This window comes from Adelges cooleyi, unplaced genomic scaffold (assembly GCF_023614345.1).
Source record: "Adelges cooleyi isolate 19-005CV unplaced genomic scaffold, UGA_ACOO_1.1 ACOO_flye_CR_arks_rails_tigmint_CR_PRNA_23, whole genome shotgun sequence".
Taxonomy (NCBI): Eukaryota; Metazoa; Arthropoda; class Insecta; order Hemiptera; family Adelgidae; genus Adelges; species Adelges cooleyi.
Window position 1 is genome coordinate 8,088,409 of NW_026095893.1, and position 27,742 is coordinate 8,116,150.

General features: G+C 35.6%; 1 long non-coding RNA gene across 1 annotated transcript in view; it reads right to left on the reverse strand.

Moving 5' to 3' along the window:
• The window catches only part of LOC126835330 (uncharacterized), a 56,095-nt gene extending 29,171 nt beyond the window's left edge, over positions 1–26,924 (reverse strand). Inside the window, exons 1-2 of the long non-coding RNA XR_007685189.1 lie at positions 26,851–26,924; positions 12,704–12,785 (exon numbers count right to left, since the gene is read on the reverse strand). This is a non-coding gene — a long non-coding RNA (uncharacterized LOC126835330). The remainder of the gene's footprint in view (positions 1–12,703; positions 12,786–26,850) is intronic.
• Positions 26,925–27,742: the final 818 nt, after the last annotated feature.

A 27,742-nucleotide genomic window follows, 5' to 3' on the forward strand; every position in this document is an offset into this window, starting at 1 on the left:
AATTTTTCAATTATTATGAAATATTATAACAATTTACTTGGGCGACAAGTAAAATTTATACAGCGCGAGCTCGAAATAATTTATAACATAAATATGATACATCGTTTGTGTGTGTGTGTTTTATTATAATAATATAAATTTAGGTACACATCATCCACCACGGCGTTACATACAAGGTGGTGATCTCGCCCATTCATTTCCGTGTGATGTATGCAGTGGTTATGTTTTACAATCTACGGCGAGAACAACGGCATGGGTAGCGGAGTGTAGTTGATTGTATCATTAGTCAGCGTGAGATCGCGGTAAATCAACGAAAGTTTACTCTCCTCCAAATTACTATGCGCCTTTGGTATAATATATTTACATGCAATCTGTGCTTACACACGGGTAACAGCTTCCGTTAACGATACAATATTATTTTCAAACGGTTTTCGCTTCAGCGCCAAACTAACGTTGTATAATAATATGTTTGAGTACACCGTAACGATAAGACGGTGCAACATAAAACAAAATTTAATGAGCTATCATTCTTGGGAACATTTATTTCGGGTATTTAAAATTCGAGGGTGTAAAAAAGTGTCCAAACGCGGTTTTATATCGGACTCGACCAGATCTACAACCTGCACTAGGTCATGATTTCTACGCAAATTATAAATAGTATACCAAAGGTACTTTTCGACATTAATAATTTAAGAGCCATCTACTTTTCTCGTGTGGATCAAGAAACATACTGGGAAAATTATTTTGGCACGTGTGACCAACGAGAGGTCGCCGTCGCGTCGTACGAAGACCATAGATTAAATCGCGGGAGACCACCAAAAAGCCTTCTCCTCCGCCAAATGAAACCGCCGTAACAGATTGGTTAAACCTATCAGGTGGCATTGAAGAGGACGTACAACAACGTGTCGTCGTGGGGTGTAAACAAATACGATGTCGGTCGATCAGCGTTTATATGTGCGTTGTGTGCGAGAAATTTAATAACGGCTTTGCCGGCAAGGTGACAGGTCGACGTGTTGCGGAAATCGGAAACCGCTTGTGGGACGCATTGAATGCGATTTCCCGACGTCGAGACGAAGTTCCGGAAATGTGTTTCTAATCAAGTTCGACAACACGCACAACGGTCGCCGGTTGGAGATTAAATTATTGGCAAACTAGTGGTGCGAATTCGCAGAGATCACACAAACGTTTCGGCGTAAAGTTTTGTTTTAAAATCCAAGTGAACCACATTGAAAACCACTCTAGGCTCGGAGAAAAAAACTTAACACATTTTTCTTTTCTCTTACAAACACATGTGAAATTATTATATTCATATTATCACTGTGCTTTTAAACCCCTGCCGTCAGTTGTAACGAGTTTTTCATTTCGGACAGAAAAGAGGAGAGAGCTGTAGAGAGCGTCCGGGATCAACATTTTTTTAATTATTTTATAATGATACGCCACATATACGAAAAAAGACGATTTCAAAAATATTAATACATATATACCGTGAAACTTGTGTTCGGACCACATTGATATAAAGTATAAACGGTCCTAATTGCCGTTTATAGTTCGTACGGGCAACAGGATCGAATGGAAAATTGTTTTTGTGTTAATTGTTTAATAGAGAAAAGACACAGTCATTGCCGTAATTAGGCCCGGCAATAAATTATTACACGCGGATGGCGCGCACTTTTTCTACAATGATAATAACAATATAATAATATAGTCCAGTCCGTTTTGCCGTCTCTTTGTGTGCGCCGAATAATTCGAATAACGTATAATAATGCTATCATACAGGTTACCGAATCAATATGGTACATGAAACTAGACGAGTAATAATAATTATATTACGTGAAGGCGAGAGATGAAATAAAAAAAACCGGTTTTAACGACGGTCTTAGCTTAAGCGATTTTTAAAAGACGCGACTGGGCAACAGCTTATTTTTTACGTGAAAAAAAAAGAAGGTTTTTTTACAGTAGCACCTCGGAAACTAGGCGGGTTCGCTTACCCGTGTATTTACTGGACAGCGGTATGCTACCGGACATTAAAAACATATTTATTATCATTATATACAAACGCATAAGCGGGTTTATCGTTTCGCCAACGGCTTATGAACATGTGACGGGATTTATATAGACGGACGGAATATGTTGTACAAAACGATTAGACAATAATATGTTTGTTATACAATTTCCCGAAATTGTTATAAAAAAAGAAACCTCGGAAGAAGCTGAAAAACATGTAGCCAAAACCCTTGCCTGAACTTTAAACACAATTATTTGTTCAAAAACCAATCAAGATTCAAAAATAGCACCAACCCAATTTTATAAAATAACGTCAAGAGTTACCGTAACTACGACCACAACTGTACAGTGTACACTTGAATATAGTTAAACTGTCGATGATGACGAACATCAATTAGGATGACAAAATATACTTTAGTAGAGATAACAATAAATAAAGACCCCAATGAACTAATAGCTATTTTATTAACCGTTTAACACAATACTACAATGTAACTATTTGGTAACGTTTGTCGCATAAGGGTCGTCGTGTCATCATAAATTATATAATTTATGTAGGTTTAACTTAATAAATGATAAATACTATGGCCGACATCAGTCATATTATAATACTATGCGACTGCACCGACTGGAAATAAATTGCGTCCGAGATGAAAAGCGTTTATGGCCTCGTCGCGTCGGTCAGGCACCCCGAGAGTACCGGCTGTGGAATAATTAGCATTGGTGTTTACCGCAAGTCCTTTGTGTATAAATGTGTTTTATATGCAGAGGTTTCTCGTTTTTTTTTCATGAAAACATATTTCATACCGGCAGTCGACAATAAGTATTTTATTGCACACACACTGCCGCAATAATACGCGTACAACGAGCCAAGTAATTATCGTTTGTGCTCTGTGCCCGGTAATCAAATGTCAACACCACGATAATAATATTATACCAGCAGCCCTACACGATAATACATACGACGTGTACAATAATATATTATTATAAATGGAGTGTTCGATTTAAATCCCTATACATACACAGCCGCGGTATTGTTGCGAAAAAGTGGTGCACTTCAATATTATATTTAAAACGGTGATCCGATAGGCGGTTGTTTCTAAAGACGTATGTTATACGGTATCACTATTATTGTACTGTACTGGTAAATTATTACTATATATATATATCGGACAAGAAGAAGGAAACAGCCGTGCCGCCAGGATTGTCTGATTGGGCCCGTGCCAAAACTTACACGGTTAGGAGGTTCCCGTGAGAAAAGTAAATAAAACCTCTGCCGTTGCCGCCACCGCCGCCGGGCCTAACCGTGTATAAAACAATTTGTAATGTGATTACAGGAAACACGCGCTCCAAACGGTACACATGGACGTTTATCGCGTGCACCGCACCGACCGATTTACACGATATTAATTAACGAGTGTTTGCAATATACATACACCGACCGACCGCGACATCGGTAAACATTTACTTACCCTGAAAGTAAATATAAAAAAAAAACCGCAAGCAACGAGGTATCGATACCCGTAGAAGAGTCACGCTAATCTATATAAGGTTAAGGCCAACGTTGTTTGTTCGCTGACTTAGCCCACGGAGGGACATATATAAATATATAACGTATATATATATATATTTATTTTTTTATTAGAGTAGTCATTATATTGGATTAGGTGGAATTTCAATTGAGACGCCCCCTAAATTAGTTCGAAATAGGTATAACAAATTTCAGACCGGAAATTCCATGTCCCTCGCGGCACGTACCTTCTTATACCTGACAGTAAAATCTTTAAAATAAGGGTCTTATGAAATAAACGTCGCGCTATGCAGGATCAGAATCCACAGGGTAAAAACGGATTTTTGAAAACAATGTTCTATCTCAAAAATATTGTTTTTTTTTAATAAAATATTAATGTAAGCAAAAAATAAATTTTTCCACGATAGTCATTTACACAGAGTTAGTGTTATCTTACAAAATGATATTAGTAAAAATTTTGAAAAAATTTAATTTTTAATTAGATTTTTAGATTTTTCCAATATTATTATATGTATGTACCTGACAAAGGGCTTGTCGTACATATATGTATAATTAATAACAGTTTCATAATCTAAAATATAATATCGTGATTTGGTACTTTTTTAGAAAAGCTGATAAAATTTCATATTATACATTATTCATACGAATGATCGTCGATTGATTGAAACACAACCCAACTCTGCTAACACACATTAAAATGGTAACCAAACTTTATACAGGCTAACTGCAAAGTCAGACGCTAAACAAAATTTGATTTTCCATACAGATATAAAATTTTTATTCGAATGGAAACCTTTTCTCACTCTTTCTCTTTCGACGGATCTATATGGGCGCAACCGAATTTTGATGAGTTATTCACGGATGATCGAGCACGTTTTGTAAAAAAAAAAAAAATCCATGTTCTTTTAAAAAGGAAGTGTAACCCGACGACCCTTCTCCCTTTGAAAATGACACTCACATACACGCACACGTACAAATACAAAAAACAACTTATTACCCACCCTAGTTTTGGCACGAACAGAATGGGTTTATAATAACCAAAATAAAATGATGAAAAGATAAAGCACGCCGCCCCACCGTTCAACTTTGGTACAAATATAATACAATATACCTACCTAATATATATTTATACTTGTATTAAAATGTATATCTATACACTTTTTGAACAATGAAAACACAACGGGGTGTGAAAACGAAGATATAGCAGCTCGAAAAAAAAAAATATATAAAATCAATATCGCACAAACATAAAAGAGTAAAAATTAATTATTTTAAAACAAACATTTCGTTTCTCCAGGGAATTTACACTGCCAGTGTAGTAAACAAAACCGATTTAATACTGTAAAAGTATATACAAAACATTATTATAATGATAGCTACCACTAATAATAATAATAGTAATAAAATACCAACCCACGGACACGCGAGCAGTTTGGTTAAGAAGAATCAGAGTGCCATGGCAAACTTAAATCAACAAGATTAATATTTCATGGGGTACGCCACCGCCGAGACAACGCCCCTTTAAACTGTGTTTAAAAACGTATAACTTGGGCAAAACTTGTTATTAGCAAAAGTGAGCTCGCGTTAACCTTCCGACTTCCAATGATCCACTGAATTATGGATGACCGCATTTCTTGCCATTGCCACCACTAAGGTGAACTTATCCCTCTAAATACTTTTATATGATTTTATTTTTTATACACAAACATCGAAAAACGAATTCCAGTCACCGGGACTTACGAGTGGAACGAAAACTTAGATTCGTTTATGCGTGTATAAGTAGTACCTATGATCGTGTTTATGTATAATTAAATTCCATTTCAACAATACTTTAAGATTAAGAACATCGAATAGATTCAAATTGAACTATAAAAAACGTTACTTGGTGAAATTAATGTTCATGATCGATGTAACGTCTAAAAAACCATCGAACCATCATATAAATATCATAATCTGATTAGAAATACTACCACGTTGTATAATCAATCATTATCAATCCTTGGGTAACAACGAACTTACGAGTAGGCGATTATCAAGTTTGTAATATTTATGTAAATGTAATACTTGTAATGTTCATAAGCTTTGTGTCATAATTATGGATTTTTTCAGTGTTGTATAACACTGAATATGTTTTCATTTCCTCCCTCAAAGCTCAATTTATCCACTTAGTTGGATTTATCACTCTTAAAAAGGTTACAACATTATTATAATGTCGTTATACAACATCGTGTACAGCGTCACTGCGAACGGGTTTACGTTGGAAACAAACCACACGGACAGTAACAATGCATGGGAGCTTATTTTGTTAATGTTGCCGCAGGTGTTATCGTAGCTCGAGTTCCACCTGTGTGTTTACACACCGCACAAAATTGGTTAGATGACACCGGTAACACACACCGGAACAATCGATGCAGCTGTTTTTGTTTCTATTACTATATTACAATATATTATATACATTTATGTACATGCGGGACCCTTACAGCTGATAAAGGCCGAAAATTTATTTTTGACATTATATAGAACGCGGTTTGGCTGGGACCGGGTTATGGGTATTATAACAAAAATATTCATAGCACGTTGTTAAAATAAGTACCATCTAAATATTCGCATCAATAATTTCATTTTAAAGTGATTTTATGACTTTTAGTTATCAGACATTTACTGGAAACCCGTGGGGTGTGACCGACCTCTCCGATACCAATATGCTCTGTCCCCATTATGGTCGACCCCGCTGTACTGGCTTTATTTGTACTTTTTGGGTTTTAGTTCTTTCGCCGTTGTACATGCGATACGAACTTGGGCGTTGCGGCTTTACGTATACCTGTTTTGTATATACCTATGCAAGTATACGAGACGATAAATCGATGGGCGGCGGTAGTTGAAAAGGATTCCCGGGCGATTCGTCCGTACCGTTTCCCCGGCGGTACACCATTAATCTCCACAGTGGACCCTAACGGTGTAATTTTAGAGGCAACGCATTTCCGTTTTGTTTGGCATACAAAACGTCCGTCGAACAACCGATCCAATAAGCCTTATTCGATACTATGATCGAACGAGTTCCCGGTGTTTGACAAAATTATAATAATAATAATAATAATAACAATATTATTATCGAACGCATTGCAGCGGGTAATAAGACGCCGTCGCGGTGCATTCATATAATTGTACTATAATAATAACAGTTACAACAATGATGATGGTAATGATTATTACAGAACCTAATCCGGGCCGACTTCTTCTTAATCGTTGCTGTGATTTAAAGGGGCAAAAAAATAAGCGACAACCACGCTGAACGTGACTAGCATCCAAATGGCTTCAACGCGCGTGAGCCAACCTATTCACACTCTAATATCGATTAATAGCGTATCCGCAATCAGAACGGGTCTATCAATGGTTTGTGGTTTTTTCTTGGTTTCTATAAAAAGTGAACTTAACGCGGTACAGTTAACGCGTGTACACCTAAACCGGCAGGTGGACAGCGAGCGTGTTTCTTGTGTGCATGTCCGGCCATTGTTTGGGCGCTGGAAAGGGTGCGGGTCATGATTTGTCCATAAACATCGCACGAGTCCTTAAACTTCGTGAACTCGGCAAACGTGTACCGTCAGAAAAATGATTATAAGCCACGTCAACCTACCGGATCAATAAGCATCAGCGGCATCTTAAAGCGTGAACGAGCGTCGCCTCCGCTTTATGTTTATTTCGAGTCGTCCGAAACGGTTTTTTCCCCTCGGACGTTGGCCTATTTCCCGCACGGGATTGAGACCCTTTGATATATTTATAGATGTATTTATGATTTTTTTTTTTTGAAACGTCAATTTTACAGTCAGCTTAAAGCTCGTATAAGTGGCGTACACGATACGGACGCTTGGCTTGTTGGCCATGCCTCAAACCGGCCACTGCCAATAAACTCCTGATGGCACTTTTTCTTTATTCGCACACTACTTATAATTTATATTTTAACAGCCGCATCTATTGTGCACGGTCGAGAATTTAATGCGTTCCAATATATTATACATTTATTCCGTCCCGATAAAGTTTAATAGATCATAAAAATGATTTTGGCATTGGCCAATCTGTCATCCAGCCAAAACCAAGTGTACAGCCGCCAATGGACTGTAATGTTATTAAGGTCTCGAATTGAAATACTAGCTTATGATATATTATGTTATAATATGTCGTGCAGACACGGACCTAAAGAAGACTATAGAAGCAGAGACGGCGCTAGCTAGGCTATAGCAAGCACCATTCTCATATTTGGCTTTTACCCAGCAGTGCCCTACTTGTAGTAACTTATGATATTGAAAACTTCGTGATATATTATGTAGAAATTGTAAATGTATAATTAGTATTTATTCTCTATTGGACTAAATGTTTTCCCGGCATGGCCACGTCATTAAAAAACAGCTGACACCGCCTCTGACTAGAATTGGGACTTTACCCACCTCCGGGATTATTGTCCACAATAACCTACTGTTATATTCACGGTTCGGTATGCTTATCAGTTAATTTATAAACAAAATTAAGTCTCAGTACCCAATTTAACCATCCATAAATTTGTCTTCTCATTAGTTCCGTCTGTAATTTCCAAACATGTGACTTGACACAGTTTCTTTAACAAAACTGAATATTATTCATTCGGTACATTGACCATTGATAGTGATAGTAATAAATACATTAAATAAATATTGAAATATATTTATAGTAGTAGTGTTTTCGATGGTAACAATACCATCCGTAAAAATTGTCCATCGGACCGAGTATATTATAGTGGAAACAATAGTCGATTAAAGCGGATCTGGTTGTTCATTGTTTGATTTTTACAACCACCGTTGTGTGTGACTGGGCCCAGGTCGGGCATAACCCGTTACACTCTGTGGATATTGCACACCGAGTGCACGCTTTTTGCACTATATAGTATATCTGTATATATATATATATATATATACACGTTGTTAGAATAATTATGCTGCTGCAACCGCGGGTACCCTCCTGCGTATACGGAAAGTAATGCGACGATGAGAGAATCCTGTTAAACATTTCATCGTGGGTAATAATAATTATTATAAGAGACTATGGGGGTCTATCCACGTGGGGTGGCACCGGCTGGACGTCGTTTTCGCGTTAAATGTATTTTCTCAGTTTTCCCATTTTGCTTTGGATACATACGTATATATATATATACATAAAAATAATATTGTTTTTAAAAGCAGCAACACGTTGCTAACCGCTGCGGAACAATTCCATTTTGTTCTTTTCGGAACGCCGAGGACAGAGAAACCAACCATGACCGGATCTCCGGTCGTTTGAGCACGGTGGCATCGTCATCACCACCATCGGTTTCCAACACGGCCAGGGTCACCAGCATAACCTTGCAGTCAGTTCACTCCCACGCGATCTCTCACGTCGTTTCGTTACTTTTGTACGTTTAACTATTATTATTATTTTTTGATTTTTTCCTCCTTCTTAAATATCCTTTTCCATCGCGTCATAATATCATACAGTCGTTCTGTTTTCCCTCGTCCGTCCGAAATCAATCAAAAAACGACGACGATGACGACGTTCTAATGACTTTACTAAATTACTGTGTTGTTTTTTAATACGGCATGGCAGCCATCCCCGGGGCTATGTGTTGCTACTCGCCGGCGAATTTGTCACCGCTCGAGTGGAAACCCAAAGACTCGGGTCATCGATTTGACGGATACGTCGAAACCGAAGACGTTAACCCCAGCTAAGTACATAATATTATCACAGCCGACGATGGTACCTATAGATACGAGCGGGCACCCAGTATCTTTTCTTTGGGCTTCGTTTCAAAAACAAAAACAATGTTTTTGACGGAACGCGACGGGAACCGATTAAAGATACCTATCGCCTCATTACAAGCGTATAGGTACAGCTGTGGTATACGTGGCCAGCGCTTGTTCAGTCGTACGACGCCACAATACTTATATAGTTATGCGTGCGGTATTTTGATTTTGACCTTTTCCTATTCTTTTTTTTATTTTCTGCACCGTACTCGCACCACGCTGTACGTGTATACACCGTTTATATTTTCCGTGTATTCTCTCACGCAAATCGCCCGGGATGCTGTGCTTTATAATAATTATATACAGTTTATATATATATTGGGTTTGCCTAGTGTCTGGTATATTAGTTTTAATTGGTTCAACGACACACACGCACACTTGAAACAATGGTCTGTTTAATAGCGGATCGGCACCGTACGCACATGAGAGATATCTGTCCGTCTTATCCTCTCTCTCTCTTTTTCTATTATTTCCCTTCTTCCACTGTGATATAGTCCGAGCACCGTTGCCACCGCCACAGCCGCCTCCGCATCGTCCTCGCGCCCCACCCAGTTCCGACACAAAGCCCGTCACGCGTGACCCGCGCACTTAGGCCAGTGCTCTTTGTCTTCACCCGGTTACAAATACGACCTGTGCGCGGGTACCGAGAGGTCGAACAACAACAATATTATTATCGGCTGTACAGTTTTTTTTTTTTTTTATATACACCAGGTTCCGCGATATAGGTATACAATATGAACGGTAAGGTACAACGATCATATGGGTATACGCGTCTCGTTTGCAACCAGAGGAAAGCATCGTGCACTTGGAGCACACGACACTGCGCGACCATCCCGTTACAGTCAGCTAGCGTGCGTCCACCGGCTATACAATATATACTATACAGAGTAGGTTCACACACACACATGGTTTTGCGGACAAGAGCTAATTTATCTGATCTAACACAACGAGGGCACGCCCGACATTATACTATGTATATTATATTATATTATATATATATATATATATATATATATACCAGACCCATAAGGAACAACAGCAACAACACGGCACTGTAATAATAATAATAATAATACTATCGCTCGACGTATCGCCAGCGTGAGTATTACCTACTTATTGTGTGTGAATACTGAGCTGTGTATTTGGTAGGAAAAAACTTGCGGTCTTTTAACGTCTACCTACTGCTGCAGTCATTGTGTGTCATCTCCAAAAGTCACATGCTTCATTATTCATTGGCGAGTTTGTATAGCCGAATAACCCGGGTGGGTGGACAGCGCAGGCGTGCATAGTGTTTTAGGATAATATGGTATTTTTTTTTTTTTTTTTTACTTCAAAGTACATGTATATTTACTAGTGGTTCTCAGTGGCACAATAGAAACTATTCATACGAGCGTTCGACCCCGCCGATGGTAATTATTAATTGCTCGTTATGCGCCGTATTTAAATATGAATGCTTCAAACATAAATGTATATACAAACGGAGAGCTCGTGACCACGTTCAATGCAAAGAAAAAGAAGAAAATGTAGAGTGATGAATACTGTGGTGGAGCACAGGATGTATAAAAAGAAATATTTCAGAGGCCATAGCACACACATATTATATTTATGTATGTACATAGTTGGTATGTCAGAAAACGGTCTTTAATGGATAAAGTCATCCCTCGTTTGCCTACCTCTATCCGTTTCTCTTGCTCTCTAATCCATTTTACATAGACGTTTTACTGATGGCGGTATTATGCTAACTACACGAACACACATCTACACATTATAAGGGTTAACTGTTTTCAAAAATCTTATGCTTTCAATTGATGCACATGATAATAAAATTATACATATTTTACGTTTAACCAAGATGAAATATTAATAATAATAACATAATTGTCGACAACGAGTGACAACTTGTTATACAAAACAGATAACTCTAGAGATAAGCAAGTGACTTGTTAAGCATTTTTATAAAATCCTAGTTCATTTAAAGCATTTTAAGATTATTTGATTAACTATTTATTTTAAACGTCGTAGATACATAATGAATTATAGATACTTATCTGTTTATTACTGTAACTACATATACAGATGTTATATTTAAAATAAATGAAGTTTATCATTGTCAATTGAAATTATTTAAATTTATAGTTTGATGACTTTGAATTAAAACATTAATTTTCCAAAAAAAATTAGATTAGTATTGATTTTTTGAAGCTGAACGCTCGAATTTTTGTTTTAAGAAAACCAGTTTTATTTATTAGGGCTATTAATAAGATGTTTTGTTGGCGTTTTTCTTGTAATTTGTTTTAAAGACCATTAGACCGTATGCGCAGTGTCTGTTATATTATTTTATATTTAGGAGTGTTAAGCACAATTTTTCATTAAAAGTCTACTATTAAAAGTACGGCATATAACCGTCGTAAATGTCGAAGAAAAGTTTAAATTAAAGAGGATAGATAAAAAGAAAAAACGAGCATACGGTTGAAAAATTAGCCAGTCAACCGTACAAGCAAATCTTAAAGTAAACAAACAAGTTTGTGTGTATTTTATCAACTGTAAACTGGGGGGCGACCAAGATAACTTTGTCTAACCTTTATTTTTTTTTTTTTTTTTAGGAACGTACATGATATTGTACAGTTTTTAAAAAAGTTTGTTTTTACACTTATAAAAAAAATGAATAAACTTGTTATGCTCAACTAATAAAATTAATTTCAAGCGAAAAATATGATTAACATTATAAAATAATATACAGGGTGATCCACTTATCGTGAACCACTCAATATCTCATAGGGTTTAATAAGAAATACATTTTTTTTCATAAGGTTTTTATACAATGGGATCTCAATTTTTCACAATTTTTTTGTTTTTACCGCCTTCCAGTTTATTTTTTTTAATAACAACTTTTGAAACTTAAATGGTAACGTATATGTTTCATTAACTTTTTAAATTGAGAATAATGTATTAACAATTTTGACTGGTCGATAACCAGTTTCGGATAACTATTTTTAAAGTTATAAGAGTTTTAAAGTTTGGATGGGAGGGGAAGTGCGGTTGGGATATGCGCGCCGATAAAAATAATACTACACTCCAACTTTCCTCCTGCCCTAAACTTGAAACTTCACTAACAACAAATTGAGATCACATTGTATACAAAACCATATGAAAAAAATAATTTTAATTTCTTATTAAGCCCTATGAGATATTGAGTTGTTCACGATAAGTGGATCGCCCTGTAGTGTCTATAAATCACATGTACTAAAAAATTAATGAAACAAAAAAAAAATTTTAAAAAAAATTTCTTAGTATAAAATGTTTGAAACATGATTACAACGTTACGAGAATATTGATTATACGTTTTTTTTTTAATATTTACCTTAAGAGCCGTGTGTGCAAATAATAGTGACATATTATGGTCTTCGGGTATTCTTTATATTTCTCTATGGGTGTATAGATTTCTGAAAAAGAAAACATTTTGTTAAATTTCGCTATTATTAATTATTATTATAGTACTTATATAAAGAAGGGACGCGACAGAGGACAAGTTTTGCAAATGGGTATTCATAAGTAGTGCATACTATAACGGAGGTATGGATGTGCTTATTCCTTTTTAGAGAGTTCGTGAGTATGTACTTATAAACATGCCACGGATGCTGCGGTTTTGGACCCTTTTGGGATTGGCCCTTAGAGCAATAATTGCGTAACACTTAATGGACCCGTGTACAATCATTTCGTACCGGTCTTGAAATTAAGGAGGAAACTTTATCACCACAACGAGTTTATATTACAAACCACATCATAGCAATACATACATAAATGTAAAAATCATAAACACCCTGCAGGGCCTAGAATTTAAAAGACTTTTATTAAGTACATTAAACATTATTGTATCATATATGTGTATAAAACATTGTGAAGTGTTAGTCATGTTATATACAAGCCTAGTAAATCTATAAAAGTAAGCTTTCTTCCTTAATCTGGTATGTATGGATTGTCTAGTGGTATGAGAGTTCAAAATAATTATGTTTTAATTTCTGTACAATTTTTTTATGCTAATACGTAATATCAAATATGTACCTTTATACAAGTTGATAAATAATAAAAATTAGTTTAATAAAATATAGCAGCATCCTATTTTTAAAATTGAAATATCTAGGTATTGTCTGAGTTTATGATAATTTGATATATTATAGATGTTATTACTTTTCTACCTGAAAAAGTTTTTCATAAACAAAATGACTCTTTCATAACATTCTGAACACCTGTATAATGTAATACATTTTTCACCTATACAAATTTAATGATTACATCATACGTTCTAAATTTTTTAAGATCTTCAAAATGTATATTTTTTCGAACTAGAAATTTTGTATGGTTACACCACACATTTCTGTTTACACCACGATGCGTCTTAACAATTGTTATAGCTATTCAAGTGTATGACCAGAAGTATTTATACAGTATTACATCACCATATTATGGTTGGTTAACTTGGCCATTGAAAATGTATAATATTTAGTTATTGATTGGTGAGTCATTAGATATGCATGCACCCTGAAGATCGGCACCTGGACAGAGGCTCTTGTTTCCATACGCATAACGCTTATATATATAAATATAATTTTCAAAGACTATAAACAATACCGTGCTAATGAAATAAATATTATTTGTATAATATATATTATGAAGTATAGGTCTGGAAACAATGCGCTCAATAGCTGCGCAATTAGCGTACTACGTTTCGTTTCGTCAACTGTTGACAGTGGCGTTGAGAGAGGGGGAGAAGGGGAGACGTTTTAACATTTATTGAAACAAACACGGATCTGAATATAAAAAAATAAAATAAGACATATGGCAACTACAATACACACTATATATAATGATCACGATCAAGCTCCTTTGAATTTAAATGAGTTTTTACTACGTCTAACACGGACAAAGCGCGAATTCGCTGTTGATTGCAGAACCGTGCATATTTTGGGTTATGTTATAAATGATTATGATAATATACAGGGGCGTCGTGTGATGGATCACGCGGATAGACGTTGGCAATATTTTGTCGTGGATGCGGAAAAGGCGAGAGAACGAGTGTGAGTATGAGCCTGAGACAGAGAGAGAGAGATAAAGATAGAGCAAAACTACAAAATATGTTATTTATTATTCACGAGACACGCGCTCGCGCACACATTTGTATAATAGATCTTCATATAATCTCTTGTACGCTATAATATAATGTAATATGACGGGACCCACTCGGAGAGATCAATGTCATCGCCAAGCAAACTTGTTTCGATGTTCCAACATCAGACAGTCTGTCTGGACGATCGATTGCGAACAAAATTCTCGCCCAGATGTCCAAAGGCAATTACAGCAGTTAATTGCTTAACCACACTCGGGCAGTCCACAGAAATTATATATATATATATATATATATATAATTGTTATTTATCCGCGATTAGACTGGATGAAATTTAAAAAAAAATACGAACATCGTTGAGAATAAATACTTTTAAGTTTTTTGTTTGAAAGCTGGCGCGACAAGTCTGACAAATAATAGTCTGACAGTATATCCTTAAGAACGTCAAGTATTAGAAAAACAAATCAAATTATTAAATGCATTTTAGCTAAAAACTAGCTAAAGAAAAACGACATTCAAAATTACACTATCCGCTAGTCAAAAAATGATTATTTATTATTTAGCTTCAATTATTTTGAGTGTTATAGTTTAATATACGAAAATTATTGGTAGGTATACGTGTTCAAATGAACAATAAAAATAATAAAAAAGAGATTATAGGTGGCAATTTGAACGGTTAAAACGCAAGTGTATATCATCAATGTACATGGTAGATACTACTAAATGGTTAGAATTTCCATGAACACTGCTGAATTACCAAATGAATAGACATGTCCATCGACCGCTTTGATGTTAATAAAATAAAACAAAAAATATTGCTACTACGGTATATTTTAATCGAACAATAACGTAACTGCCAAAATAAACATCTTTTGAATCATTTCTTGATGATAACCGACGGTATAGAACGTCAATTTCTTAATGTATTAATAAAGTTTATAATTTGTTACGCTTAAAATTAGATTTTAAAACGGGTCAGTAATTATAGATCAAACGTTTGTCAGTTAAGATCGCATTTAAACATCTGGACTCGTGTACTGTTTGCCGGGCAAATAAAGTATATAGATAAATATGATTAACATACAGATGTGCACGACTAAACGAAAAGACAGTTCAGATAATAAAAACACCATTAAACTTATAATAACATAAAAAATATAATTTTGTTGCTTCCACTAAAATAAAACCCGAGTCGGTTGAGCGAAAATTGTGATGGAAATATTTTTAGAGCGTTAGCATAGAAATGGCGTTTTAAAAATATTTACTCGAAAAAAAAATTGAAAAAGCTCAACTGATTAAATGTTAATTTATTAATAATAAAATTCATAAAAAACAAACCATTATTTGAAAAAAAAATATTTTCAAGTGTAGAATTTGTATTTTTAATCCGACGAATTTAAAACTATGAAGTATGCGATTACATATTCAATTTCATGTAATCTAACTGGAGACACGATTCTAAACGTAAAATGTTCGTTTTCACTACATGTATAGATATAAAATAATCAAAGCGATCATTATGACTATAAAATGAAAAATGGGCGGCACAAATGTTAATTAAATTGAGTTAGCTATTCTCTGTATAAAATGGATCAACATAAACACAGCTATCAACAAGCCTTCTTATTCACAGCGCATTGTTTTTTTTTAGACCGGTTGTCTTTAATAATAACAATTGTAACGTTATATTATATTCAAGGGCGCCCAAAGAAAACGGGCAGAGGGACAACATCCCCCTATAACCTCTGCAAGTTAAAATAAAATTTTATCCCAAATTCTCAAAATCCATTACAAAATCATATAGACGGGAGTCCACCTCTGAATTTTCAGCTACTAGTGCCCTTGATTATATTATAGTTTTATTTTAGAGTGGACGATAGTAGAAAATTTAGCACATGATTATAATAATATTTATTCATATCAAGTCGGAAGCCCCACTGTCTGTTCTCGTGAAAACCGTATTCGTCCGGTCAGGTAATTCGAGTAGTGCAAACAGATTCCGCCACCGATCTCCGGCCATCTTTTAATAATAACGATAAAATAATAATTGTAACAACCTAATGAAACCCGATGATAACGCACAGTGTCCGGTTACCGGTGTACATATTATTATTATATCGGTGATTATAATATAGTGTGTCTTGAGTACGACCCGAGACGGCCGTGGCACCAGCATTACACGATATAAAGAAAGAGTCGGCGAACATAATTGATCTGCATCGACAGTGCACATAACACACCACCGTTGCATATTATCGTACAATACAATTATTATTATTGGTATCAGCTCGTTGACCGTAAACAAGCTGCGGAGACTTGCACGAGAGAGCCGACTACATCTAACAGACACACATTGTACGCCCATAAATATTGCACGCGGAAAACGATTGGTCTTCGTGAATGTGCTCGTAAATATAAAACCAGTTCGGGTTCCTTTGTGACGACGTCGACGGACCTTAGAAGAAGAACACACACACACACACACACACACACACATATTATACACACCGTCTGTGTGAGCACTGAGCAATATAAACAGGATAGGACAGTATAAAGATTTTCCCTCGGTACTTCAATGGACGCGACGTTGTGCAAGTTGTATGTGTGCACGCCGACGACGTTTTAATTGTAATAATGGGTACGTGAACCACCAATAATAAGAGGAGTCTTCATTACGTTGGAAACATAATATCAAGTAGACAGACAAACCCCGGATAAGTGTTTGAACAATAATTACTACACGTCGGACAACAATAAATATTACAAACGACTGAAAGGGAAAGAAATCTTTTTCTCACAAGAGTATAATAATTATTATTTCTGTGGACGGACCGACTACTAGCACAATATGTAAAACACTTTAGGTAGTACATACTACTCACTTTAAACTTTCTACACTTACACTGGTTAAATGTACTCTTTAATGCTAAACTTTAGTTGCGACAGGAAAGCGTTTTTTAAAATAAAGGTTTAGATTGTGAATTAGAATTTTAAATCGGTTCATTAGGATTGTCCAGTTGTATTGACAACCACTACTGATAACCATACGTTTGTATAGGGAAAAACTAAGTCTATAAAAATATAATTCTATTATCGCAGATTTTATGAAAACGATACTTTATTCTAACTGTACAAAGTGGTGCTGACAACTATATCACGTCTGACAGATGTGGTAATGGATAAAACGACTGTCGTTTCTTATAATGCACAGAACATTTTTTTTTTTTTTTGTAAAATGTGTCCTTAACGTTTGTATACATAACATCAAATCAAATTCGACTTAATTCGGATATCTAGATTATTGTTTGGGCCCGTTTTTAGTTTTATAATTTACAATTCGTACAATGTTTGTAAACAAAACTAGTGAAAATAGTAAAATGAATTCGCCGAAATGCTAAACGTCGATGGTCAAAATAGTAATAGCAACACTCAGCAAAATATTCTAAAAATATGATACTCGTTGTATTTTATTCAAAATATCATCTGCTTTGCATGCGAGACCGCATGAAATAGTATAAATAATAATATAGGTTTGTTTGACGTTTGAAACTTATTTTAACGAATCTCAATAACGTAACATCGTTTATATGGAAATTCTCTGCAGCAGAGAAAATCCATTGTGATCTTATTGACGAACTGGAAACGAGCACCCCGAGTTGGTGTCGACGGTGGTTGTGACCCTTTCTAACCGACTTAGTGCCTTATTGTAAATGACGCATACACGTTGGTATCGCAGAGAAGACGGAATATTATTATTAAACACCATCAGCTACAATGTATAAGGGGGGGAGGTATTTGTGAGAGCAAGTTGAAGGGTCACCGCCGTCGCCACTGTTCTCACAAGGTCAAACCCCTGTCGCTATTGCACTTCGTAAAATATTATAAATTATTCCGTAAGAGATGTATGAGGTGGGAAAAAAAATAAACATGGTAATCAAAATATGATATGTACATAATAATTTAGACCGTCCGAGTGACTGGACGGGAGAAAAAAAATTGCCTGCAATTGAAATGAAGTTTTATTTATAAATACGGACGTGTCGCGCTGGACCGGAGAGCCTTGGACTAGCATCGGTGGGCTTTAGTTTAAAAATAAAATTCAACTGCAATATTAAATATCAGCAGTTCAGAAATATTGCGGGACAGCTGCTGTAAATTATAAATAATCATTTCCTCGTGTGTATTTTCTTTGGCCTTAGGTGTATCGGCAAAGTATCAGCGGGATGACCGGTGCGGGTGTGTCGGTCCTCTGGGCGTTTTTAAATTTAGATTCAAAGTGGTCGTCTTAAACGGTATTTATGATTACATTAGGTACAATCGGCGTATTAATATTAATATGATATACTTGAGTTGGATCGTCTTCGGCATTACGCTCTGATCGTCAATTATCGATGCTATGTATAGTGGGTAACGTGTAGGTTACATGTTAGAAGTTTTTGATCATAATATATGTTTTATCGCTGTAACATCATGGTTCAGTCCTTATTTGTTTTTTTAGTTTGACCGTGCGTTTTTTAATTGGGAAATAACTGCACGGCGAGCATAAAAAAGTAACTTTTTTACAATAAAAATAAAATAACGACAAATGTGTAAATAATACTGTTAGTACACGGTTCACAGTAAGTTTTTCAATGGTGTATGCGATAAGGAAAATAAGTATATTTATGTATTTGTAATATCGTAACATGATTTTAAATTGCTGCCCGTTTCTCCAGCCATTTAGGTCTAAATTCGTCTACAATGCCTATGCGTGGACTGCACTTATAACTCCAATGAGTATGATGACGTATACTCTGATCCGAAACTGCCTGCCTGCGAGACGCCGATTTAAATTATAATAGCAAAAGAGTTTAGTTGATTTATTAGACAAAATGTGTGAACTCTTGAGTGTTTTCGCGAATGTGGTAAAAAAAAATAAAGTGTGGCGTTGAGGAGTGAAAATTTGTGGAACGAAAAGTTTTTTCCCCATTTATACATCAGGACCATAACCGTCGATCGGGAAGAGAAAATTCATAGAACTAAACTTTATCGTTGCGGCTCGTGAGTCCATTAAGCGAAACTCTCATGATTTTCCGTTACGCCACGGTTAATAATTTTATCAGTAACCAAGTTTTGGATACCTTGCGGCGGCTTTACGCGATATGGTCAGCTACTGAACCACCGCCATATAATAATATGGTTAAAAGATCCTACAAAGAGCATAAAAAAAGTTCTATGTAAGTGCTAATATCGCGGAAAAACAAAAACGACGTTGAAAAAAATGAAAAGCGTAAAGAGGAAAACGAGTTTACTCGTGCTAAAAGGTCTGGGACATCGCTAAAAGCTTTTACAAATATGATATATGTACAAACAAAACAAATTGCGTTTACTTTCCAGTCATTCCCGGTCGCAACTCTAAAATAAAAACGCCACCACGCCGAAATATCCCGAAAGGGTTTAATGCATTTCCCAATAAGTAAAATAAGAGTTTATTGAAAAATACATTTTACTAATGTGCTATTAAACTACACACTGTTCGTATAAAACTCTATAGCTCATAACGTACAATGCACGCCAATGTATTGTTCTTTTGGGGTTAACTGTTTAAATAGGGCACTCGTCCAATAAAATGTAATTATAAAACAACCGTCTTTATACACCCTGCATAATAGGTATATGTTTTATATTATTAACATAATATACAGTTTATCATAAAAGAAACATTGATAAAATATTATTAATCTGTAGTTAGAAACACGTTAATATAAAACCGTATAACACTCTAAGTGTAAAAGCAAAAAAACTTTTTAATTATTTTTAGAAAGAAACTGTAACTAAATTTTTCACCTTACAGGATTTTTAAAAAAATACATATTCAAGAACGTGGAAAAAACGCGCATTATGCATTCATTAAGAATAATTAAGACACTAATTTTCTCCTAAGATAATTGCAATTTATAGTTATTTTACAATATTATAAATATATATTTTTTTTTTAGTATTTTCCAAAGGTTTACACTTTAATAACTTTAAAAGTAATTGTTCGAAACCAGTTAACGACCAGTCAGCAAATTATTCTCAATTCAAAAAGTTAATTAAATATATACGTTTCCATTTAAGTTTCAAAAGTTAATAGCGTTCTGGAGAAAAGTTATAGATTTTTAATTATTTTCAAATATTGTACAATAATAAAAACTTAAGTATCTCAAAAAAAAACTACCAAATTGGAATCATTTTATGAGAAAATGAGTGTAGCATCCTTAATCAATCACTATGTAAATCAGAAATTAAAAACGTTACCAAATCAAAGTTTACATTATTTTTTGTAACTAGAACAAATGTTGATTACAATGATTAATAGTATTAGTAGTATGTTATTCTGACAAGTGACAGCTGAGTTTGAACTTATAAAACAAAACACATTAAACGTTTATATATAATATATACAGGTGATCAATATTCAATTTAACGTAAGGCACTCATTTTCCCAGAAAGCAATAACACGGTTTTATAGTTTTTCTTGTTGAAACCATTATTATTTATTTATGTTATTTAACAATATTAAAAAGCTACTATAGTTTTAGAATATGAAAGCCTTATGTTAAATCGGTTACTCTTTGTGTGTGTGTTATGTGTTTGTATAATTTTGTGTAACAATTTTTTGGTTAAGTGCAAACGTCGGCTGTCGTTTAACATTATTCCATTTCGAAAGTTATCTGAAGCAACATTGTTTTTGTAAGAATCAAACGTTTTTGGCGTTTAACACAACGCTAAACGTGTTTTTTGTGCTACTTAACAAAATGATGAAAATTGTTTTATACAACTAGGTATTAAACAAGCAATAGGATCCTACACCCACGGAACAAAAAACAATTATAATGTATTCACATAACGCAAATAAATATTAATAAAATTGATACTTATTTTTTTTATCATGATATTATACCTAAATATAGCCACGATAATGATCTCGGAATATTATCAAAATGTTTTTATTCGTGAGCAGGATAATAATCGTTCTTCGGGCACAACGAGTTAATTTCCCATTCTTGGCGGCCCACTACGGTCAATATCCTAGTCGGATATGATTTATTACTTCTGATCAACGACCGTTTATCTTAATAATAATAATAATAATATCATCATACAGATATATTTATTATCGAGTATTGAGACGTTTCACACGAACTCATTGCACAGTACGGAATGTTATGCAGATGGCCGATGGTGTTTTGAGTACCAGAGGGCGTTTTTAAAATTATAATGTTATCAGTCGAATGGTCAACAGCAACCGTATCATCAAAAACGCGTTCATCGTACGCAAAAAATATATTATTCTCAAGAAAAATAATATCGACTCGGGCGTCAATCGCAGAGTGCGTACTGTCGAATTTCGATAATCCTCCTCACTATTATAATGTACACTTACGGTCGGCGATAAACAATAATGGCCAATCAGCCGGAATGCAACGACAATGATAATATTAACGAGCTGGGGGGCCGACCAGGTTATAATAATAATAATAATTAGTAATAATCGACGTCCGTGACTCTTAAAACAGTCGGTTAGACGTTATGCGATCATGTACCATTAGGCTTGCGGGTCCTATTGTTTTTATGACTTAACGACCCGTACGCAAAAGAAATGCCGTTATATACACACACACAGTGCATAGGAAGGCCTTAATGCCCGGCCCATGATAATAATATTATGTACCTACATGGTAGCGTGCCGAAAACCAAACACTGCGCTTGCAGTGTAGCGGTGTGATCTAAATATATTATATACGGTAGTTTTATTTTTGGTGAGTGTTTCAGAAAGACACCCATCAAAAACAAAAATAAATTTCAGTGCAAGCGATCGTAAAATTTTTGTACAAACAAATAAACTGGTGAGACCCTACTTCTCCTTCCTCGCCCCACATAATCAATGCAAATGTTTAAACATTTATTCATATATAATGGCCGTGTAAACTTAAAATTACCGCTGATAAAACACACATACACACACACGCGCGCGCGCGTTGCTGATAATGATGACTTAACGGATGCTTAGTTGATACCGAGTAAACAATGTGGGGGAAAATTAGTGCGCACGCTCCAAAAGCAATATTATAATACTATTGTGCACATTTTTTGGGAAAATTATAACGGGAAACTCAAAGTATACAGTAGCTGTAGCCGTAGATACCTAACGAGCACACCGCACCTACCTATTAGTTAGCGCAGAGGACATCACACTAAAATATCATAATTATGATTACTACAGTCGGCCCACCCACCCATCAGTAAAAAAAAAAAAAACATGCCATTGTCCGATTATAGTAATAACATAATTTTGATAATATGCATATAAAATATCATTGGTCGAGAGACTTGCTTTGAAGTGTTGACACGATAGTTTTCTTGCTAATCTAAATATTTTGTTAACAGACCATCGATGGATTAACAAATTGAATCCAGGCCGTCTACTGGATTTTTCAATCATATCTCCGAGGCACTGTGTGTTCAGAAATTAGATTTTTAATACTCGAATGTTTATTGCATTATCAATTTTTAAGCACACATTCGTGTAAGCTTGTAAAAAATACTCAATTCTAACACCCGATGCCTATCTACTGACTTTCTAACAAATGTTCCTCCCGTGCTCTCATATGTTATATAGCTGAGGGCTATCACGACACCCTGTCTCCCTCCTCGTGTATGCGAATATTATAGTTGTATAATAATGTGTCAACGGCCGTTGTCGATTGCTTTCGATGTATTGCAAAACTTTGGTTTGACTTTCTCAGTACATACATAGGTACATAATATATGTACTGAAATACTGTACTGAATGTATGTACTATAATAAATGGTTCACATCCGTGGTTTTAAAGAGAAAAACCGATCGTGTGTGAAAAAAGTACAGGCACATATGAAGGACACGATAACAATATTATATTGTACTGTCGGGGGAAGAAACACACACACAAGTTTCACACTGTTCTAACCAGGCGTTCTCCCACAAAACGCTTGTACTCGGCGGCCCCTGAAACCCTTTTAAATCGGACAGCTGCCACGTACAAAATCTCTCCCCATCGCGTGTTAGAAAAAACAAATTACTTCTGTAGTACGTCATATTTTGTATTATGATATGTTTGTAGTTCATTTTTTTATGATTATTATTTTTCCACTGTTCGCGACACGAAAACATTATTATTATTATGATGCGAAGTACAGATAAAAGGTGTGCATGCTTTTTTATATATATATATATAATATACCTATTTGAGTACATACACATACACTGTACACACAGTATTATAACATAGGTACGAGTTACAGCAGTTTATTCAAGTCGATTTACAAACGCGTCCGCATCATATACCGTAGTATTGTAGAGTTTGGCGTTACATCTACCATTTGTTGATCGGCACCACGTGGGGCTTAACCGGTGTAATAATTAAAAATTCTGGTAGGAAAACCGGAGTACAGAATTGTATACCACCTATTCGTCGGTAGAGGATTACTGTTGGCGGTTTGTTTGTTGAACATTGTATAAAGACGAGTGAGCGCCTTTTAGCAAACAAAACGCCGAGTCGGTGGTCGATAATAAAACGCGGGGTGAACAAAGTACACACAAAAAAAAAAAAAATAAAGGGAAAGTTTTAACGAAAAATAAAACAAAAACAACAAGTTAGGCTTCTGGGTTTTTAGATTATGTACTTATATATGAATAATAAAACATTCGTATAATATTACTGTACATATTTCCCTGTAATGGCATCGGTGAAGGCGAAAATCCGATTTCCGTCGTTTTTTATTCAAATCGAATTACAAACATGCTTGAGACTCAGTTGAAATCGATCCGGGGTAGGAAACCGTATTGAATATATTTTCGCAAGGGGGGGAACGTAAAAATATTGTTGATATCTTACTCTGGCGTTAACTCAAACAGAGTTCTACAAATATCCGTTTATGCGTTCAGAATAAAATGACTTATTGTTGTTATTTTTCCACCCAGATCTTCGAAAGCTTCTAAAGTTTTCACCGAAACAAGTCAAACAACAAAATAAACGTCGTTGGCGTTGTTCCGGTTTTGGAACGGAAACATTTATTACACACACAATAGCGAATTACCCATCTGGTGTTTTAACAAAAAATTAGGTAAATGTCTGGTTAGTCGCCATCGCCCCCGACGACGTTTGAAAAATGTTAAAACCATGGACAAATTCATGAACAAAAGCGAACATCATATAAGAGATGCCAACTTCGAATCATTCGCTATCATCTCGATGTCCATAAGACGTAAGCCAAGGGTGTGAAAAGGTCAGTATGGTTAACATTCAACGGGGAAATTGAATTAAAAGCTGTCTTGCTGACCCGGTGCCCCGAGAACGAGAGAAACTTCAATGCTGGTTCGCGAAAACTGGTCGAAAGGCAAATACAAAACCCAAGCTATGAAACCAGTTTATTAATATTATTGTTTAACATAATAATGTATCAGAACTGCCAAAGATATTATTATAACGTTTATTTTTCTTCGACCGGAGCCCACGCAAATTACCGTTACCTTAAAATATGCAGTAGATGTAGAAATAATATTGAAAATATTACAAGCCGTAATACATATTTTTTTTTGATATCGTATTTTTTACATTCTACTTATTATACACAAATAATTGTACTACTTTTCATATGAATTACACACCGACACGTTAATATCGTCGCAGGAGGTTACAATTAATTTTCCTCACTTGCGGACCCTCTTGCGCAGTGCAATTGTGATGGATATCATTCGAAATGATGACGTGACTCGTAATTAAACAAAAAAAGGGGAAAAAACAATAATAACAATGATAAAAAAAAATGAAAGAGAATCCATTAAAATTTTTTACTATTATTGTAGAACACGTAACAGAACACGGCACGATGAACGCATTTTATGTATTTTATTTTTTATTTCAGTGTACCTAGGTAAGTACAAGTGTTTTTCATACTTGAAAACAGACCCGCGCACGTACCACGGTAAATAATAATATTATAATATCGTTGTTGTTATATTAAATACGCAGCTATGATAAAAATCCGTCATAAAGTACACCGACTGTTATAAGAAAAATATTGTAGATACGTGATTTTTATTTTTTAATAGTTTTTCCAACAAAACGGTCGTTAAAAATGAAATTACACAATATCTTAACGGTATAAACTCAGCGGCAGCGGTGTAAACGATAATAATTGGCCCGTAACGTCATTAGTATTAGTTGTCGGCCTTTAAGGGCGTTGCTACTCAGGTATGCTGTTATAAAAACATTCAAATAGAGTGCAAATGTAAAATTATTTTCTCAGCCAAACCTTTACCGGAGTTGTCGCAGGAATAACACCTTTCATTTATTTCTGTTTAAATATTATTGTATTCTAATGAGAATTTTTTTAATAATTCACTTAGTTAGAAACCGTGGGTGAGGGGATTGGTTAAAAAAAAAACAATAGGTGTAAGAGAGAAAAACGTGATAAATTTTAAGAACCATAAGAAAATCATACGTCATAACAATAATGTAACATGCAATATTATATTATTATTATGTGCATCGCGGTTAGTTAACGCAATAACGCGGGTTTTGTTTACAAGTGAAGACATTAAAAACACAGACCACAGTACATTAATATATTTCTTGGTTGTAATTCGAAGTGCATGCAATTTTAAATAGTAATTGCGCACCGAGGCAATTACCAGTTAATACCACCTGTTATGATCAGTCAGTTTTTGATTATTTTTGATTATTAAATCAATTTTTTCATAATTGTACGTTTTAACTTTAGATATCACTTCTATTTAAATTGTTCTAAGTACTTTATTCGAAAAGTTTTGTCACAAAGGATATTATATATTTGTATCTGTTGCTGCTCTAAAATGTGAAGTAAAGATGATCTACTAAATGTAAACCAATGGAAGACGGAATGTGAGTCTCGGTAATAAAATACTAATTTTAGGCTTTCGCACAAAGAGTGCAGCCTGCTTAATGTGTTCGAGTGCATATTAAATTAATATCACGTTCCAAATTTAGCGCCTAAACTTAAGAACGCATTCAAAATTTCACGGAAAAATATATAATTTAAAATTCAAGTTGGATTATTTTTTCAAAACAATATATTTGGCTCGTTCAATACTTCTTTTTTTCTATAGTGCTCGTTAATTTCGAGTGTTTTTAAAAACAGTTCAGAAACAAAATTAAAAAAAATTTAACATGCTAAAGTGTTTCGAATAAAAGTTCTCTCAATAAAAAAATACGAGGCGTCCCGTCGCTATTTCATTTTTTACTAGCTGTTTAAAAAAAAAAATAAATTTTAAAAAACAAAATTTTCGGTGTAGGGCGATCCATGGTATTAGAACATAATTATAAAAAAATATTGGTACTCACCGATTGTGTATTTTTCGTTTCCCTCTCCAAAAACTTCCGTGGCTCGTGGACGACGTCCGCGATCGCAATTTAGGGGTGGTCGAAAAAAAAAATAAAATTAATTACAAATTAAGTAAAAAAAAAAAACAAATAAAACGAATAAAAATCATACCGCGAAAAAAAAAATTAACACAAATTATAATAAACGCTCGTCGACGGTGTACGTTATTAAAAAAATACTGTTACGGCCGTTAGTGTTTTAAATTGTGTACTTACTAGTGGTAAAAAAAATATAAAAAATAAAAATGTCGTAAGGCCGATGCTGGACCTGGTGGTGGCACGGGTTAACCAAGTGACGTTGTTTGGTGGATGGAAGCGGCGTACGAATGACCGGCGACCGTTGTGCGTTGCCGTGCCGCCGCCAGTTGTGAACCGCGCGACCGTAGCGCGCGCGCCGCACCGGTAACGCGGCGGTGCGATACCTGTGCGCGCGCGGCAGACGACCGCGTCGGCGCGACACCGGCAGTCGTTGGTGGCGTACGGCACCCGAATGCGACGGCGATGGCGAGACGGGGGTACGGTGCGCGCCGCCGTCTGCGGCCGACGCGCGATATCGGTCTCCGGCACGGTCGTCCGCCGTCGTCGCCGGTCGGGCAGGCTCGTTGCACCGCCACCGCCGGCCGACTGCGGCACATCAATACACACCCGCGCGGCCACGTGCAGCGGCGGCGACCACACCCTTCGCGCCCGCAACCCTTTATCACCGCCGGCGGCACACTCCGGTCGTCGTCCTGGGAGGCGGAGGGTAGTGGGTACACGTTTTTATTAAAATTCGCCGGGCGCAACAGACTCGTTGGTCGGCCGCATGACATCCGAAGACACTGTGTACCCTACTACTAGCGCACGGTGTACA